This window comes from Ipomoea nil, unplaced genomic scaffold (assembly GCF_001879475.1).
Source record: "Ipomoea nil cultivar Tokyo-kokei standard unplaced genomic scaffold, Asagao_1.1 scaffold3384, whole genome shotgun sequence".
Taxonomy (NCBI): domain Eukaryota; kingdom Viridiplantae; phylum Streptophyta; class Magnoliopsida; order Solanales; family Convolvulaceae; genus Ipomoea; species Ipomoea nil.
In genome coordinates, this window is record NW_017619812.1 from 1,322,945 (window position 1) to 1,341,205 (window position 18,261).

An 18,261-nucleotide genomic window follows, 5' to 3' on the forward strand; every position below is an offset into this window, starting at 1 on the left:
ATGGTGAGGAATTATATCTTCATTTATTAGTTGGTCAAATCAATTATGAGTATGTATATTCATTTTATTAAGTTTCGCTGAAAAATATTTTAATCAGTGGGAGTGATCATTCAGAAAAGATTATTAAAATGCTCCATTAAAGATTATGGATTTAATTATGAGTCAATCAACGATTTGGTCCCTCAATTATTAGCGAACTGTCAATGTAGTCCCTCAATTGCTTATTCATCGATTTGTTCCCTGAAAACAATTATTTTTAGTCGATTTAGTCCCTTCATCATCATGAAGAATATTGTTGAAAGATGGGTTGGGATGCGAAAGGTGTTGATCCACTATTCCCAGTAGAGAATTGTAGTGAGCTAGTATGTAGAGAGAGATGCAGAGTTCGAAATCAAGGGCAGGTTTAGTTTGAAATGGCGAAATGCAATGGGTATGTTAAATAGAGCAACCACATTAGGAAAAAAAAAAGAAAAAGCCTTTTCATCTTTGGTGGGGACCACTGGAGATAAAAAAAAATCAGGTCCTCCTGGAAGATTCTGAAACCTTATCTCTTGTTTTAATTATTGTTTGAACAATAACACCAACCAAATATACTATAGCCAATTCGAAATTCTCCAAAGATCCATCGGTAGTTGAGAAAAAGAAGATCGAAGAGAAAAAGCAATTGAATTGAGCAATGGATTGTGTTGTTGTAAGTAGTCTACTAGGAATAGTAGATCAACTACAGCTTCTTCTTCTTCTTCATAAAAACAATCCTTGTTTGATTCTTCCTGAGATAGATGATGCTCAATTCATCCTATCCACCTTAAAGGACAAGCTCCATTTCCTGCTGGCCTATCTTCACAAACGTAATCCCATAATTACCTCTGATCCCGATCGCAATGAGGCAGTGAAAAGGCTGGACAAAGAAATTAGAGATGTTGCAATACAAGCAGAAGATGAAATCGAATCCAAATTGGGTGAAGTTTACTTGGCGGCTAACCAGCTGCAGGGCGAGGGAGAGTTCGAAGTAGCAGTAATGGCTGCAGCTTGTGAAGATCTTCATCGGAGCTTGCAAAAAGTAGTGAAGGATATTGTGTGTGTTGAGGTGCGCATCAGAGATCTGCAAACCAGACATACAGCAGGTATGGTGTCTTCTTCTTCTTCTTCATCAACACCACCTTGTTTACAGCTAGAGAACGTCAGGGATGGTGTCTCCTCCTCCTCCTCCAACTATGATTTAGAGCTTGATTCAGAGAATACAATGCTAGGAATGGAAGGTGATGTTGAGAAAATAAAAGGCATGCTCATTCTAACTTCTTCGTCCACTCAACTACAAGTCCTTTCAATTCTGGGAATGATAGGCACTGGAAAGACTACTTTGGCCAAAAAAGTTTACGAAGATCATTCAATTGTGTCTCACTTTGACATTCTAGCGTGGACGGTTCAAGGTCAATTACAAAGTAAGAGAAATCAACTCATTGATATTCTTAGTTGTATTGTGTCATTGAGCAAAGAAGAAATCTCCAAAAAAGATGATGAGCAGCTAGCAGAGCAACTCCGCAAACTTCTGATGGGCCAAAGGTATTTCGTTGTCATTGATGACCTTTTCTCCACAACGGCATGGGATGAAATCAAGAGTACATCTTTTCCAGATGATAGAAATGGAAGCCGAGTTTTGACAACTACTCGATATATGAAACTGGCTGAATTTGCTAGCAGTTCAGGTATGTGGATTTTCGAAACACGTGGTCTGAATCCAGAAGAAAGCTGGAAATTATTAAGCAAAACTGCAACGTCTAATGGAAAATTATGTAGTAGTCTATCCCCTGAATTTGAGAAAATAGGGAGATGCATTGTTGAGGAATGTGAGGGAAAACCACTAGTAATTGTTTTGATTGGTGGACTTCTGGCCACACTCAACAACTCACCAAGCCAGTGGGAGGATATTCTGTTCACCATTTCATCAAACAAGAATCGTATTGAGATATTGTTGGATTGCATACTTGAAGTTTGCTACAACTATTTGCCTACTCACCTAAAACTTTGTTTTCTTTATTTCGGAGTTTTCCATAAGAATACCGAAATTCATGTGAAAAAATTGATAAAGTTATGGGTGGATGAAGGATTTGTAAATCCGGAAATGAACAAGAACAAGAGTTTAGAAGAGATAGCTAATGATTATTTGTGTGATCTTATCGGTAGAAGGCTAGTTCAAGTTCAAAAGAGGAGTTTGGATAGAAAAATCAAATCATGTATGCTTCATGATTTTTTACATGTATTTTGCTATAGAAAAGCAATGGAGGATGATATTATGACGTTTATTGGGATGGAACACAATGAGTTTCTCAAAGGGAGTCGTTGCGTAAGTTGTCTATATGCTTCCCCTAGAAGCTATTTTACTAAATCTTCACATAAAATCAGTTCCCTTTTCTACTTTGATAAAACTTTATATCTTGCAAAGTGTTGGTCGACAATCACATCATCTTTGAAGTTGTTAAGAGTGTTGGACTTATTATTAATAAAATATTGGTACGGCATTCCTAGCGAGATTGTAAATTTGGTTTATTTAGGATATTTAGCTTTAAGAAATATAGGTTCTGTTTGTAACTCTCAATTGTTTAAGCTCCAAAATTTGCAAACTCTCATTCTCTCCGCGTGGACAAAAGAGTATCAATTGCTACTGCCATGTAATGTTTTGGATTTGCCATGGTTAAGGCATGTGCGCTTTGACAAGGGATCTTCATATTATCTCCCAAACTTTGTTCAAGAAAACTTACAAACTCTTTCATGGTTCAAAGTTACCGGCCAGGACTCAAGAACAATAGACTTTACAAAAGTTCCAAACCTGAAGGAATTGGGGATCTACATTCAAGGTGAAGTATTGCCTAATGCTCTTGACAGCCTTGCTCAGTTACATCAACTTGAGAAGTTAAAGGTTAAAACGGGAAGGGTGGAGTGGATTAATCTCCCAAATTGTTTTCCATCAAACCTCAAGCAATTGACCCTTAGTAACACGTATCTTTCATAGGAAGATATGGAAATTATTGGCCTTGAATTACTCAAATTGAAGGATTTTGCCTTTTGTGGCCCAGAGTGGAAACCAAGAGAAGGGGGGTTTCTACAACTAAGGTTCTTCTTTATTGAGCGCTCTGATCTTGAACATTGGAAGGCAAATGCAAACCATTTCCCAATTTTGGAACGTCTAGTTCTAAGATATTGTTGGGACTTGAAAAAAGTTCCAAATGATTTTGAGGAGGTTTGTACATTGCGATTAATTGAGTTAGACAACTGTTGTTCTTCTCTTGTGACTTCAACAAAGGAGATCCAACAAGCGCAGCGAAACTTGGGATATGAAGGACTTGTTGTTCGTGATGTAACTAAGGTCTCTCTCTAATTCCCATATATGAATTATGAATTTTGATAAATAGTTTATGAGTCTTTTGGTTCTATTAATCAATTTTTTTTTAATCCCTCCTTCCTCTCCTATTTTTCCTTTTTTTTTTTTTGAATGCTACTAGCTCTATTACATTGTAGTATCTGTTCATATACTTTCTCCTATTTTTCCTTAATTGTTCTAGTTTTTAATTTTATTTTTTTACTAGATTGAGCTGCCAACCAATGAAAGCTCCAAAAAAAAAATAAAATAAAATAAAAAAGTGATGAGAATGCAATTTGATAATTTTGTGATTGAGGAAATCTGGTTTAACCAAGGTATGCATACCAAATTACCAATGGAACATCAAAACCTAGCTACCATCTCATTTAGACATTTTATTTTGGGAATTTGCAAAGAATTTTAGCAAATAAGTGATAGTCTTCTATTACTGGATTGTGAGATTCATTGAAGTGTTGGTGTTAAATATGATTTGGTATTTGGTTGAGATGTTAGTTCTGAACTTACTATGGCCAAACAATGGTTGATTGGGTTTGTTTGTCTGTTATCACAATGATATTTCATTGAGTTGTTGGAGTTCATCTTCCATAATGTTGGTTGGTTGGTTGAACTATTATTGTATCAAAAGAGTGGTTCATTGAAATGTATGATAATGTTGTATTGTGAAGTTTCATCGGAATTCTTATTATGTGTCTTACGATGTTTGTAGTGTGTTGCGGAAATTATGAACTTCCAATTGTAGGAAATTATGAACTTCCAATTGTAGGAAATGCAAAAACGACGTCGTTTTGGTTTTATATAAAAAAAAAAAAATGCGTCCCATTTAAAAAAGAAATCAGGTTCGATTCTCGACAATAACATTTTTATATATCCATAAATTCATAACTATATATCCATAAATTCATAACTCTATATCCATAGTGAATGAATGAAGTAAAAAATCCACAATGAATGAACTAAATATCCACAATGAATGAACTAAATATCCACAATTATTGAACAAAATATCCACAATGAATGAACAAAATATCCAGAAATTCATAACTATATATCCATAAATTCATAACTATATATCCACAGTGAATGAATGAAGTAAATATCCACAATGAATGAACTAAATATCCACAATGAATGAACTAAATATCCACAATGATTGAACTAAATATCCATAAATTCATAACTATATATCCAGAAATTCATAACTATATATCCACAATAATGCTATTGCCGAGAATCGAACCTGAATTTTTTTTTAAGTGAAACGCGCGTTTTTAGTCAAAACGACGTCGTTTTACATCGTATGCACCATGCATGGTGCATTCGGTTGCACAGCATAACTATTGCTCTTATGGTTAGCCATAAAGGCATAATGGGCTAAACTGGTTGGAATTGACCAAATCACATTAGAAATCAATAGTTATATAGTGGACCATGATTCACACAGTTGTGTGGATCATATATGATCCAAAATGACGCTCGGTAAACCAATCAAGTAATGGCAGCTCGCAATGCAATATATATATATATATATATATATATATATATATATATATATATATATATATATATATATATGATGTTATCACATCTGTGCATATTTTTATAGCTATTTTGATTCATCTCAGTAACAAAGTTACCTATTCGTGCCTATTTAATACTTGTTTTCCTTGCTTTCTCGTTAGAATATGTTTTACACTTGTTTTGAACGTCTTACGGTGTTTGGTAGTGTTATTTCACCATTACAGGCTAAGTGTAAAAGCAAGGGGAGAATTTCAAGCACGAGATGATCAAAAGAGGAAGCTGTCGAAGTATTAAAGCCTTGACGCGTCAAGCCAGCCTCTCGACGCGTCGAGAATTTCCAGTAGCTATAAGAGTCGCTCAGATTAGAGACTCCTTGCGTCGAGATCGCGGACTGCTGAAATTTTGAATCTTCCTAAAATAATTCCATTGGGTTGCTGCTATAAAAGGATCATCTTCCACCAACCCTAGAGGCTCTTCTTTTACCAGATTTTGGTGTTTGGAAGACAATCAAGAGCAAAGCACAAAGAGGACCAATTTGAAGATTTACAACTAGCTTTGGAATAGAAAACTGGCTAGAAAGATTCAGGAGAACTCTTTCACTCTTTCTCTTATTCCCTTTGTTATTTGTTTATCTTTAAACGTTGTATCGATTGTTATTATGGCCATGAGTGGCTAAAACCCTTAGGGATTTTTGGGTGAATTTGTTTATGAACCTATGTGCCTAGTTCGTTAATTTCTTAATATATTTATGTTTGGTTTTATGGTTCGTATTGCAATCTTGTTTTAATCTGTTGTTGTTGGTAATTAAAGGCCTAAATTACTAGCTTCATAGCCATGTTTGTGTCACCAACGGGAGTTGGGGCATAAATTAGGGCATACATGATTGCACCTAATGGTTGGACCTTGGGAAAGGGTAATTTATTGGGGGAATCTTATTCTAGATTGTTGCGCATCAGGAGATGGTAGTAATTAGAAATAATTGAATGCTAATCTTCGATCTTATCGGGTGTTTAAGCCACGGGAGTGAAAATTCACTAGGGATAGAAATCACGGGAGTAATTCTGTTCCACTTTGCATTCCCATACAAGTCTTAATTCCAAACTAAATATTACAAACGTTAATTGTACCTTCCCTTCTACAGATGCAATTGGATTTAATGACAGGGAGGTCAATTCTGAATTTTATCACTTTTTTTAAGAAAGGGCACTAGGTGATTAAACATTGTGATCCCAAGAATCCTGTTTTGCTCTATTGTTTACAAAACCTTGTTATTTATTTTATTCTGCTTGTTATTTTCTGCAATTACCCAATTTTCAAGTTTCGTTCGGACTAGTTTCATATGAGTAACTTAGTAGCTAATGCTTAGTACCCCATCTCCCTGTGGTTCGACAACCCAATACTCCCGGTATTATTTGCTTGTCCAAATTACCGCAATCAAATTGGCGCAGTTGCCGGGGAGGTGGCGTTACGTACTGACATTAGTGAAAGTCTTACTTTAGGAGTCTAGTCTATTTTCTTTTATTTTTATTTTCGCTAATCGATAACGAGTTTCTTGTGTTGAGCTGTGTTTTTGTTATCAGTGGGCTTGGTGTTGTATGCGAACTCGCTCTTCAGGAAACGAAGGATTAGAACCTTTTAACCCGGAGATCGAAAAGCAGGCTAAGTTCTTAAGAAAACAGATTAGGATGGCGCAAGATGGGAATCAAAACAATCTAGCCCTCAATGAAGGGGGAGCAAATCAACCACTACGCGCTGGGAGACCCATGGCAGACTACATTGCTCCAGAACTAGGGGATAATAGAAGTATCAATGTGCCAGGGGTTGAAGCTAATAATTTCGAAATCAAACCGGCTATTATTCAGATGGCTGCTACAGACCCTTTTGGTGGGTCACCAACAGAAGACCCTAATGCTCACATTACAAAATTTATGAGAATTTGTAGTACCTTCAAAATTAATGGAGCCTCGAGTGATGCTATCAAGCTTCGCCTTTTTCCATTCACTGTAAGGGGTAAAGCTGACAGCTGGCTTGCCTCTTATCCGGTGAACTATTTTGAAACTTGGGATCAGTTGCATAGAGAGTTTCTTAAGAGGTTTTATCCCATATCCAAGACTCAGAAAATGAGGAGAGCGATTCAGAATTTCAGACAAATGGGTGGTGAGTCTTTGGCAGAGTCATGGGAAAGATTCAAGGAGATGAAGAGACAATGCCCACATCATGGTATTCAGAGTTGGGACTTAATGATGGCTTTCTATGAAGGATTATTGGATAATTCAAAAATCCTAGTTGATGCTTCATCGGGGGGATCATTCACAGTTCTGGAGCCAGATCACGCCGAAGAACTATTGGAAAGGGTTGCAATGAATGGAACAACTTGGTACTCAGAGAGATCTTCCCAAAAATTGGTGAGAGGTGCGAATGATGTTGATCAAATATCAGTTCTATCAGCTAAGTTTGATAATGTGGCCACTTTAGTTCAACAGTTGGCTCATATTGCTATCAAGAATCAAACTCCAAGTAATGTTTCTACATCTTCTACTCCTCCAAGACCTATAATGATGTGTGAGCTTTGTGGAGGAGAGCACAATTCAGAGGTGTGTCTCAATGTTGATTCTCAAGCCACAATGGAACAAGTTGATGTGATAGGGTATGGTAGTATACAACCGGTATTCCAACAACAAGGAACCTACAATCCAAATGCACCAAGGAACCATCCTGGTTTCTCTTGGAGTAATCCAGTTGGGGCAGCTAATCCCCAACACTTGAGTGGTAGAATTCAACCACCAGGATTTCAGGGACAGCAAAATTTTAGAGGGGGTCCTCCACAACAGTTCAGGCAAAACCAAGGATATCAAACTCCAGTAAATCAATCTAAGCCTAATGTGGAAGCACCGGCCCCGTCGAATATGGAAGTATTGTTGGAAAAATTGGTTAAAGGTCAGTTAGAGCTTACAGAGAGGATGGATCAGATGAATGCTCGCCAAAATATGTTTGAAAGTCAGTTAGCAAACCAACCTTCTACATCAAGTACTAAAGTCACAGGGAAGTTTCCAGCTATGCCTGAAAATCCAAGGGAGCATGTAAATGCAATTGTTATAAGGAGTGGCAAGGTACTTGAGGAGCCACCTTTTTCGATTAAAGCATCAATTCCTAAAAAGACAGTTGAGGAGAAGATTGAAGAAATACTTGATGGTGTGGAAGATGAGCCAGTTGTTGTGCAAGACAATCTACCAGTTCAAAAGGAAGTAGAGAAGCCTGTGAGAAGGTATGCACCACCATTGCCTTTTCCTCAAAAATTAGAGACAACAAAAGAAAGTAAGTGGAAAAAGTTTTTCGAGGTTGTTGAGGGTTTAAAAGTTTCAGTTCCCTTACTTGATTGCTTTCACAAGTTCCCTCTTATGGAAATTTTTTGAGAGAGACTCTATCTAAGAAAAAGAAATATGGGGAACGAGAGATGGTTGTTGTGGCACAAGAGTATCGAGCTTTGACCCCAGGAATTGGGAGGAATATACCTAAGCTTAGAGATTACGGGAGTAATTCGATTCCACCTTGCATTCTCACACAAATCTTAATTCCAAACCAAATATTACAAACGATAATTGGCACTAGGTGATTAAACATTATGATCCCAAGAATCCTGTTTTGCTCTATTGTTTACAAAACCTTGTTATTTATTTTATTCTGCTTGTTATTTTCTGCAATTACCCAATCTTCAAGTTTCGTTCGGACTAGTTTCATATGAGTAACTTAGTAGCTAGTGCTTAGTACTCCATCTCCTTGTGGTTCGAAAACCCGAATACTCCGGGTATTATTTGTTTGCCCCAAATTACCGCAATCAATATATATATATATATATATATATATATATATATATATATATATATATATATATATACAGAGAGAGAGAGAGGGAGAGAGAGAGAGAGAGAGAGAGAGAGAGAGAGTTGAGTTCAAATGAGGACTAGGGACGGAGCTGCCCCCTGCCAAAAATTATACAGCCCCAAAACGACATCGTTTTGGGACTGTATTATATATATAATTTTTTTTCTTATTTTACCTAATACTGTAATACGTAGCAGACTAGATCGCAAGCTCTGCTTCTCTGGCTCTCGTCGTCTCGCTTCTCTCGCTTCTCCGAAATCTCCGACTTACCGGTCAGTAAGAACACCGGCGTCCCGCGTCCGGCAACAACGCCTCAGCCCTCTCGTGAGTCTCGTCTGAGTCGTCTCCTCTCAGTAGTCATATTCTTATTTTTGCCCTAATTTCTCTAATTTCCCAAATTACTCTAATTTTATTTTGATCAATTTAATGTATGTGCTTTGTTGAATACTTGAATACAGAATACAGAATACAGAATACATGAATTTTTTCATCAAGTTATGAATTATCAATTATGATTATGAATGTGAATTGTGAGTTGCCGGCCGTGAGTTTAGTGACTAGTGAGGCAGTGAATGGGTAGAATTTCTATTAGTTTTGATTTTTGAATATATAATTCAATTGATTATTTGATTTATGAATTATGATGAATTTCTATTAGTTTTGAATACATGGTTTTAGACTTTTCCTAATTTTGTGAATTGTGAGGCAGTGAACAGGTCATGTGTTTATCAGTTTACAGTTTAGTGGAGGCAGTGAAATGGTTTTAGACTTTTCCTAATTTTATTTTTTCCCTAATTTTCCTAATTGTATTTTATTGATTCAGTTATGGAAAAATTTTCAAAAAGAAAATCAACTTTTGGGGATTCATCTAGTCAAAGTAGTCGCGAAGTGTCAAGTACAAGGTCTCGTATTGAAGTTAACATACCTTTGCTTCTTCGCTCCCCCCCCCCCCCACCCACCCCCCTTCACTAGAAATCCTGCAGGCTCCGTCCCTGATGAGGACAACTATATTATAGAGGACTGTGAGGACAGATGTAGTCGTGTGCTATTAGTCTGTATGTCGTGTGCATGGCCTAATATAGTCGTGTGCCATAGTTTGTATGTTGTGTGCATATAGGTTTATTAATTTATTTTTTTGAAAGGAATATAGAAGATTTTATTAAAACATATGCTCAATACAAGAAGGAATCAAATTTAACCAACATAGAGGACCAGGTTGGGAACGAGTAACTCTTGCTAAAGCATGAGCGAACTTATTCACTGATCTCGGAATAAACTGAATAGACACTGATTCAAAGTGTCGTTGAAGTGATCTGCACTCATTTAAAACGCAGCCTGCATAGGAAAGATCTTGTGCTACGCCAGTAAACCACTTACATAATAGTTGGCAGTCAGAATAAATGGCCAACTTCGTATCACCCATGTCCTTGACCCACGATAGTGCTTCCTTCACAGCCATAGCTTCAGCCAAAAAAGACATCCCGCATACAACGAATGGGACCATTCCTTGCAGCCACATAATCACCATTGCTATTCATCATGAAAGCACCAAAATAAAAACCATCCTCTATATCTGGGAAAACTGCCGCATCTACGTAGATACCAACCGTATAGTACCTGGTGGGACTTGCGGTTGATAAGCTTGAGCATGTGATGTTAGAGACATGTTAGCAGCATGCATATGGCCATCATCCCATTCTAATAACAAATTTGTGATTTCATGCTTAATCGTAAAGAGCTGCCATTCTAGCTTTATTGTTCCATATTAAAGCATTACGATGCTCCAGATTGTCCAGCACACTGCCACACATTTCTTCACAATGTTTCCATCAGCTACAGCCAACCATTTCGAGAACCATGATACAAAATCTTCGCCCATTCCTAACTGCAAATATGACGTATCATCCCACAAAGATTGAACATGTGTACACTCAATAAATAAATAAATGGCATATGGTCTCCAGCTGCTGCTTACAAAGATGGCAAGTCGTATCAACGTCTATTCGCCTCGAAGCTAAGGCTGTCATTGTTGGCAGAACACCATGTAAGCATCTCCACAGAAAATTTAGCACATTAGGTGGAATTTTGAGCCTCCACAGGTCTTTCCAGGCAAAGTTTATGTGCTGATCATTAGTAACAGAAGAGATCAACTCATCAACCTGTAGCCATGTTTCACTTGATACTGGCCTTTAATGTCATTACGCCAACTCCAAGTATCTCTGAAGCTATGAGCCACTGGGATTTTACGGATTAAACCAAAATCCCGGTCATCCAAGCATGCTGCCAGCTTCACCATATCCCAGTCCTTAGATATAGGATCAATAAGCTCACTTACTGTCATACCATGGTTCTGATTAAGGCATGGGGAGCGTACATAAGGGTCTTCATCAGGCAACCAAGGATGCTTCCACACCAAGGTATTTTCACCATTTCCAATACATTTAATACAGCCAGTCGAAAGAATATCCTTGCCAGCTAAAATTGAGCGCCAAACGTAGCTAGGATTGGCTCCAATTTCAGCGTCCAAGAATTCCGATCGAGGGTAATAGCGAGCTTTAAAGATCCGGGCTGCTAAAGATTCTGGAGACGTTATTAAGCGCCACCCTTATTTAGCCAGCAACGCTAGATTGAACTTATTCAGCTGTTTAAAGCCCAACCCTCCATCGGTTTTGGAAGAACACATTCGTCGCCATGCCATCCAACGAATTCCGCCACCTTCATTTCCCCTTGTTCCCCACCAATACTGGTTCATAATACGCTCAATATGTTCGCAGAAAGTGAGTGGCAAATAATAGATACTCATAGTGTATGTCGGTAAGGCTTGGACGATACTCTTGATCAGAACTTCTTTTCCGGCCCGAGACAAAGCCTTCTTATGCCATCCAGCTAGGCGATTTCGTAGTTTTGTCTCCAGATAAGCAAACACCTCCTTCCTGTTTCGGCCAATCCCTAATGGCAAGCCTAAATACTTGCCAAGATTATCCACAACCATGACATTAAAGGCAGTAGTAACAGCAGTCCTATGATCAGTGGGCGTATTGGGACTAAAAAGGGCACAAGACTTACCAAAATTCACCGCTTGGCCGGACATTGCCTCATAAGTCGAAAGGCATCCTTTTACAATCATAGCCTCAGAAGATGTTGCTTTGAAGAAGAGGAGGTTGTCATTGGCGAAGAATAAATGGGACACTCCGGGAGCGCCGCGCGCCACAACACAATTTGGTGTTTTAATTAATAGTCTAGGTTCAAATTTTGATGTTTAAATGTATGCCTAGTGTGCCATTATTGTATGCATGATACTAATTTATTGTGTGCTCATTATTTATCCTCACAATCCTCTATATATTATTGTCCTCATGTGAACTTAACCCCTCCCTCTCCCTCCCTCTCTCTCTCTCTCTCTCTCTCTATATATATATATATATATATATATATATATATATATATATATATTAAAAGCAAACGTTTGACTTCGTTACCTCTCCAGCACGCCATTGTTACGTCTCTAATCTTCATAGCAGTTGTTTTCTTCTCTTTTCGACGCCATTGCTGCAAGTCCAAATTTTCATTAAAGTGATAATATTATTATTTTATGGCAATTTTATTCTCTTTACAATGGCATTGTTGCAAACCTAAAGCTTCATTAAGGTGATAATATTGTTATTCTATACGCAATGTTTCATTCCTTGCTAATATTTATTCAAAAAATAGAGACAATATTTTGTCATGTGGTTGTAATACCTGAACAACTGTGTATGTGGTTTCACCAAAAAATTGAATGATATTGAGTATTGCTATAATGAACCAATATAATTGTCATACATTGAATGTATATTATCAAATATAATTGTAATTGAATTAAAATAGTATTTTAGTGTTGCTATAATGAAATTATTGTATGTACGTATAAAATTAAACTAAATGATGAGAGAGGTTGCTAAATGGACCATAACAGAATTTGTCATCTACCATTATATTTTTAATGAAAACACTTCAAACGACGTCGTTTTTCAACTTGATCCATGGTCCACAATAGAATTTGCCCATTAAAAATTTCTCCAACCTAACTCGGCAAATTATGTTGTGGAGCCGTGTCCACATTGCAACGTAGACACGGTTCCAAAATAGTCATAATTGTGAATATAAATTCAAGAATTATGAACATAGAATTCTATAATTATGAAACATAGAGTTATGTAATTGTGAATATAGAGTTCAATAATTGTGAATATGAAGTACAAAAATTATGAACATAGAGTTTAGTAATTATGAACATATAGTTCAATAATTGTGGATATGAAGTTCAAAAATTATGAACATAGAGTTTTATAATTATGAACATAGAATTCAGTAATTATAAACATACTGCAAGGTGGACACGGTTCCACGGCATAACAATTGACCTAACCCACCTAAAAATTGGGTTAAACATGCCTAATCCAACAGGTTGAACCTCCTTTAATAGCTCTACCAGCAAGGTATGCTACCATTAGGAGTGTGCATTCGGACGGTTCGGACGGATCGGGTGAGAGAGAGGTGCATCCGATCGGATTTCGGTTTTGTATTTTGACTACCCTATCCGTTTAAAAATGTTGACTTATCCGGTCGGTTATATCCTAGTTCGGGTTTGGTCGGGTCGGTCGGATATCCGAAATTATTTCGGATATTAACAATTGTTGAAATCAAATAAAAAATTCATAAATTAAAATCAAAAGCAAAATAATAAATAACTGAAAGTTTGAAATACTGAATAATACTGAATAAATAAGTAAATAATTAATAGAATGATAGTGTAATAGACTAATACCAGTAATACTAAGTTACTAAGTTAGTAATTAGTATTACTAAGTAGTCTATTAACTAACATTAAGAGTCTTAACTCTTAAGTGGCTAAGAGTCTAAGAGACTAAGACTCCAAAAAAACTACAAAAGTACATACATACTAGCTTGTATACTATTTACTACATACAAATTTACATAACTGTTTAAACTTTAAACTGAAGCCCCACAAAAACAAATTCACCCAAAATCAGCAACTCAGCATTCAGCAACTCCTAGACTTTTAGAATTCAGACAATTAGAGTAGTTATTCTTCTTCCTGTGAATTGTGGCAAGTTAGTGTAGATAATTAGTACACAAGCAAGTAAACAAGTAAAGCAACTGAGCAAGCATTAGAAAATGAAAAACAGAGAAGGGATTATATAAATATTGGCTCAGTAAGCATATTTTACATATCATTTGGATTAAGGGCCTATTGCTTCAATATACCTTAAGTATAGAGCAACTGACCAACTTAATCCTTTCCTTTTCAGATTGAAGGTGGAAGCTTCATCATTGCCAAACTTGCCAACTTAAAGTGAACAGACAGAATAAAAGAGTCCATACATTACCAAATGCCCAAGGTACATGAGGCAGCAACTTAGTACAAGTTACCAAGCCTTCATACTTACAGAGTTACAGAGTCTGAGACTTACAGATGTCCAGTGGGCTCAAAAAATAGCAAGTGAGATTAGATTGCAATTTAGTTAGAATCAATAAAATCAAGTAATGTAAATAATAACATTACAGGAATTGTAGCAAGTGTAGAACCAAGAGACCTCCCACTTCCACCATCACCACTTAACTCTGCAAAATAAACAAGAAAAGTATTAACAATTTAAGCAATTTAAAATATAAGTATAAAGGATTATAATGTTCAAACTACAAAGTCATACCTTTTTCAAACCTCTCCAACTCTTCCAGATTCTCCTCAATACATAAAGGAGTATTTTGCTTTCTAAGCCAATCTTGTGTACACACCAATGCTTCCACAATTTTTGGAGTTAAAGAACTCCTAAAAGGATCCAATACTCTTCCAGATGTACTGAAGGCAGATTCTGAGGCTACAGTGGAGATTGGAATGGCTAGGACATCCCTAGCAAGCTTAGACAGAACTGGAAACCTAGCAGAGTTGATCTTCCACCATCCAAGTATGTCAAAAGATTCTTCCTCTTCAACTATTCCCTCACTCAAGTACATATCCAACTCAGTTTGTTTCTTACCCCAGACTCCAATCTTTGCTTTTTAATTTGGGACTTCAGAAAATGTTGTGGCTTCCCAACAGAAACAGAAGAGGCAGATGTAGGCTGTACAGACACAGGCACAGAAGGGACAGAAGAAGAGGCAGATGTAGAATAATCATCAAATAACTCAGCAAGACCAGCAACTACTTTGTCATAGAATTTTTGACCCTTTTCCTCACCATACATATGATTAAACTGAGTAGGCATATACTCTAACTTGTCTCTAGGGTCTAGAATGTTTGCAAAAAATATCATTAGATTCATTTTTTCCACATCACCCCAATACTTCTCAAATTTTGCCTTCATATTTTTCCCCATCACACCAACTGGCCCACCAACTTCCACCATGCCTTTCAATAGGCAGTACAGATCAGAAATCTCAGTAAAGAAAGTGTTTGAGGTGACATATAAAGAACCAGAAATTCTAATGGTCATGTCATAAAAACACTTCAGTAAATGAACCAGACTGCCAACAGATTCCCAGTCCATAAAATCAGGAATTGAATTACCCAAATCAGACTTAAAAGAGCAATCAGACTCCAAAGATTCAAACACTTTTTGGTAAGTTAATGCAGACTGCAACATTAAATAGGTAGAGTTCCATCTGGTTGGAACATCTAAACACAAAGAAGACCTTTGTTCAATACTCAACCAATCAGCCAAATCCCTGAACTTCTTGAGTCTAGCAGGAGAGTTTCTAACATATCTAACCACCTCCCTAACCTTCTTAACTGAACTATCACAATCCTTAAGACCATCTTGAACTACTAGGTTTAAGATATGGGCAATACATCTCATGTGAAGATACTTTGTCCTCACAGTAGATGATCCCCAAGACAGCATTTTTTTCTTCAGAAAAACCATAGCAGTGTCATTTGATGAGGCATTATCAACAGTCACAGAAAACACATCTCTAAGCCCCCACTCAAGCAAACAATTTTCTAGGGCTTTGGCTAGATATTCACCTTTGTGAGAAGTAACAGGGACAAATGCAAGGATTTTCTTATGAAGCTTCCACTCAGAATCAATGAAATGGGCAGTAACTACCATGTAGTTAATTCTTTGGATGGATGTCCAAGAATCTGTAGTGATACTAACCCTATGACTGCTTCCCCTTAAAAATTGCTTCAATTTCAGTCTCTCCTCATCATAGACAACTAGGATGTCCCTACTTATAGTCCACCTGGATGGAACTATAAACCTAGGGCAAGCAATAGCTATGAACCTCCTGAAACCTATTCCCTCCATAAACCTAAAAGGCAATTCATCTATGATTATCATTTCAACCAAGGCCCTCCTTATTGACTCTTGATTAAAAACCCAAGTCCCTATTTCTCCCACAGTAGGTTGACCATCTGTAAGTGATGTAACAGCCTGAAATGTTAACAGGGACTGCCTAGTTTCCTTGGAGTGAGGATTTTTCAAACAGCTAACCATGTGATTTCTTAAGGAAGAAGTCCCATGTTTTTTTGTCTCACAGTGGTAAATTTTGGCACAATAAATGCATTTGCCTTTTACAACCACATTATTAGTGTCCTTTATTGCCTCAAAATGATCCCACACTGGTGATCTGGAAGCAACCTGTTTCCTCTTCTTGGCTGGAACAGCAGTAGGAGGTTGCTCATTCTGTTGATTCTCAACAGTTTGGGCTTCCACCCCTGAAGGTCCATCAATTGAGGAGCTGGGAGGTTGACTACCAAGAGTACCAGGCATACTGATATTATCCATCTAAAAATGGTGAACTATTAATACACACAACAGGATTCAAAAGCATTCCAGAATCAGACACATTTTGTGTCATCATTAAACAGGAATGCATAATTAATTAAAGGGCATTATTCAATACAAAATTACAAATATACAAATACAATTAAGGGAATACATCCATAAACTTACAAAGAAATCCAGATTCAGGGATATATTTCAAATATCCAGATGAATCAGAGACTGTTATAACATAAAAACAGCTCATTTCATCAACATCATTAACTGAATTTCTAAGGGGCTTCCACCAATTAAAGCCTTTAAGAGACATTATAAGTTTATAACACTCAAATTAAACAGACTCTTATTAGTTAAAACAGTCAGTGCTTCCACCACAAGGGACAAGGGACAAGTGATATACAATCTGGAACTTCTCAACAGATTGACTTAATCACAGTCCACAATTCAAAGAATCATAGAAACCATAATCAAGTATCATAACATCACAAACAAGGGACAAGGGACAAGTGAATAAGTGATATACAATCTGGAACTTCTCAACAGATTGACTTAATCACAGTCCACAATTCAAAGAATCATAGAAACCATAATCAAGTATCATAACATCACAAACAAGGAACAAGGGACAAGTGAATAAGTGATATACAATCTGGAACTTCTCAACAGATTGACTTAATCACAGTCCACAATTCAAAGAATTATAGAAACCATAATCAAGTATCATAACATCACAAACAAGGGACAAGGGAAAAGTGAATAAGTGATATACAATCTGGAACTTCTCAACAGATTGACTTAATCACAGTCCACAATTCAAAGAATCATAGAAACCATAATCAAGTATCATAACATCACAAACAAGGGACAAGGGACAAGTGAATAAGTGATATACAATCTGGAACTTCTCAACAGATTGACTTAATCACAGTCCACAATTCAGAGAATCATAAAAACCATAATCAAGTATCATGACATCACAAACAAGGGACAAGGGACAAGTGATATACAATCTGAAACTTCTCAACAGATTGACTTAATCACAGTCCACAATTCAGAGAATCATAGAAACCATAGTCAGTGCTTCCACCACATTATCACAGAGACACAAAATAGATCACAAATTCGCAATAAACTCAGAGCAATATGCCAACATATCTAAGAAATAACTTTTACAAAACTAGGGTTTGCAGTAACAACTAACAAAGACACAAAGTCAGTGCTTCCACTACAATATCACAGAGACCACATAATACATCACAATAAATTTAAGAATAGGGTCAGCGAGTTACTTCTTTTCTCACAAATACCCCGGAGAACGAGGGCTTCAGCCTTCAGGCCTTCAGTTTACTGGAAGTCGACGTCTCGACGACACCAGTAGTCCACCACAGCACCACGTCCACGACCACCACAGCACCACTACACCAGTCAGGGCATGAGGGCTTCCACCAGTGACCAACCGGACTATAACAGAACCAACCGGACAAGGAGAGTATAGACTACAAAGAAGGTAGTCTTTGTCTAGTACAGAAAGACTAGAGAGAACTGAGGAGTGAGGACTAAAATCGCAAGGTGCGACTGCGCAGAGAACTGAGAGTCTCAGAGAATGAGAGAAGAGAAGCTCTCGTCTGGAAACCCTAGCAAGAGAAAGGAATCAAGAGACTGACTGCGCAAGTGTGGAGTTAGGAGTAACAACAT

The 18,261-nt window shown here is 37.1% G+C and overlaps 2 protein-coding genes and 1 long non-coding RNA gene across 3 annotated transcripts in view; 1 reads left to right on the top strand and 2 right to left on the bottom strand.

Moving 5' to 3' along the window:
- Nucleotides 1–3,777, top strand: part of LOC109171014 (putative late blight resistance protein homolog R1A-10) — a 60,176-nt gene extending 56,399 nt beyond the window's left edge. The window contains exon 5 of the mRNA XM_019320150.1: nt 3,675–3,777. The gene's annotated coding sequence lies outside the window, so the exon portion shown is untranslated. The remainder of the gene's footprint in view (nt 1–3,674) is intronic.
- LOC109171011 (transcriptional corepressor LEUNIG) overlaps nt 1–18,261 on the bottom strand; it is a 43,251-nt gene that overhangs the window by 11,865 nt on the left and 13,125 nt on the right. The window lies entirely within an intron of this gene.
- Nucleotides 1,497–16,037, bottom strand: LOC109171021. Its single transcript, XR_002052520.1, has 3 exons — nt 16,025–16,037; nt 15,948–15,949; nt 1,497–1,585 (listed from the first exon to the last, which is right to left on the bottom strand). It is a non-coding gene; the product is annotated as an uncharacterized LOC109171021 (long non-coding RNA).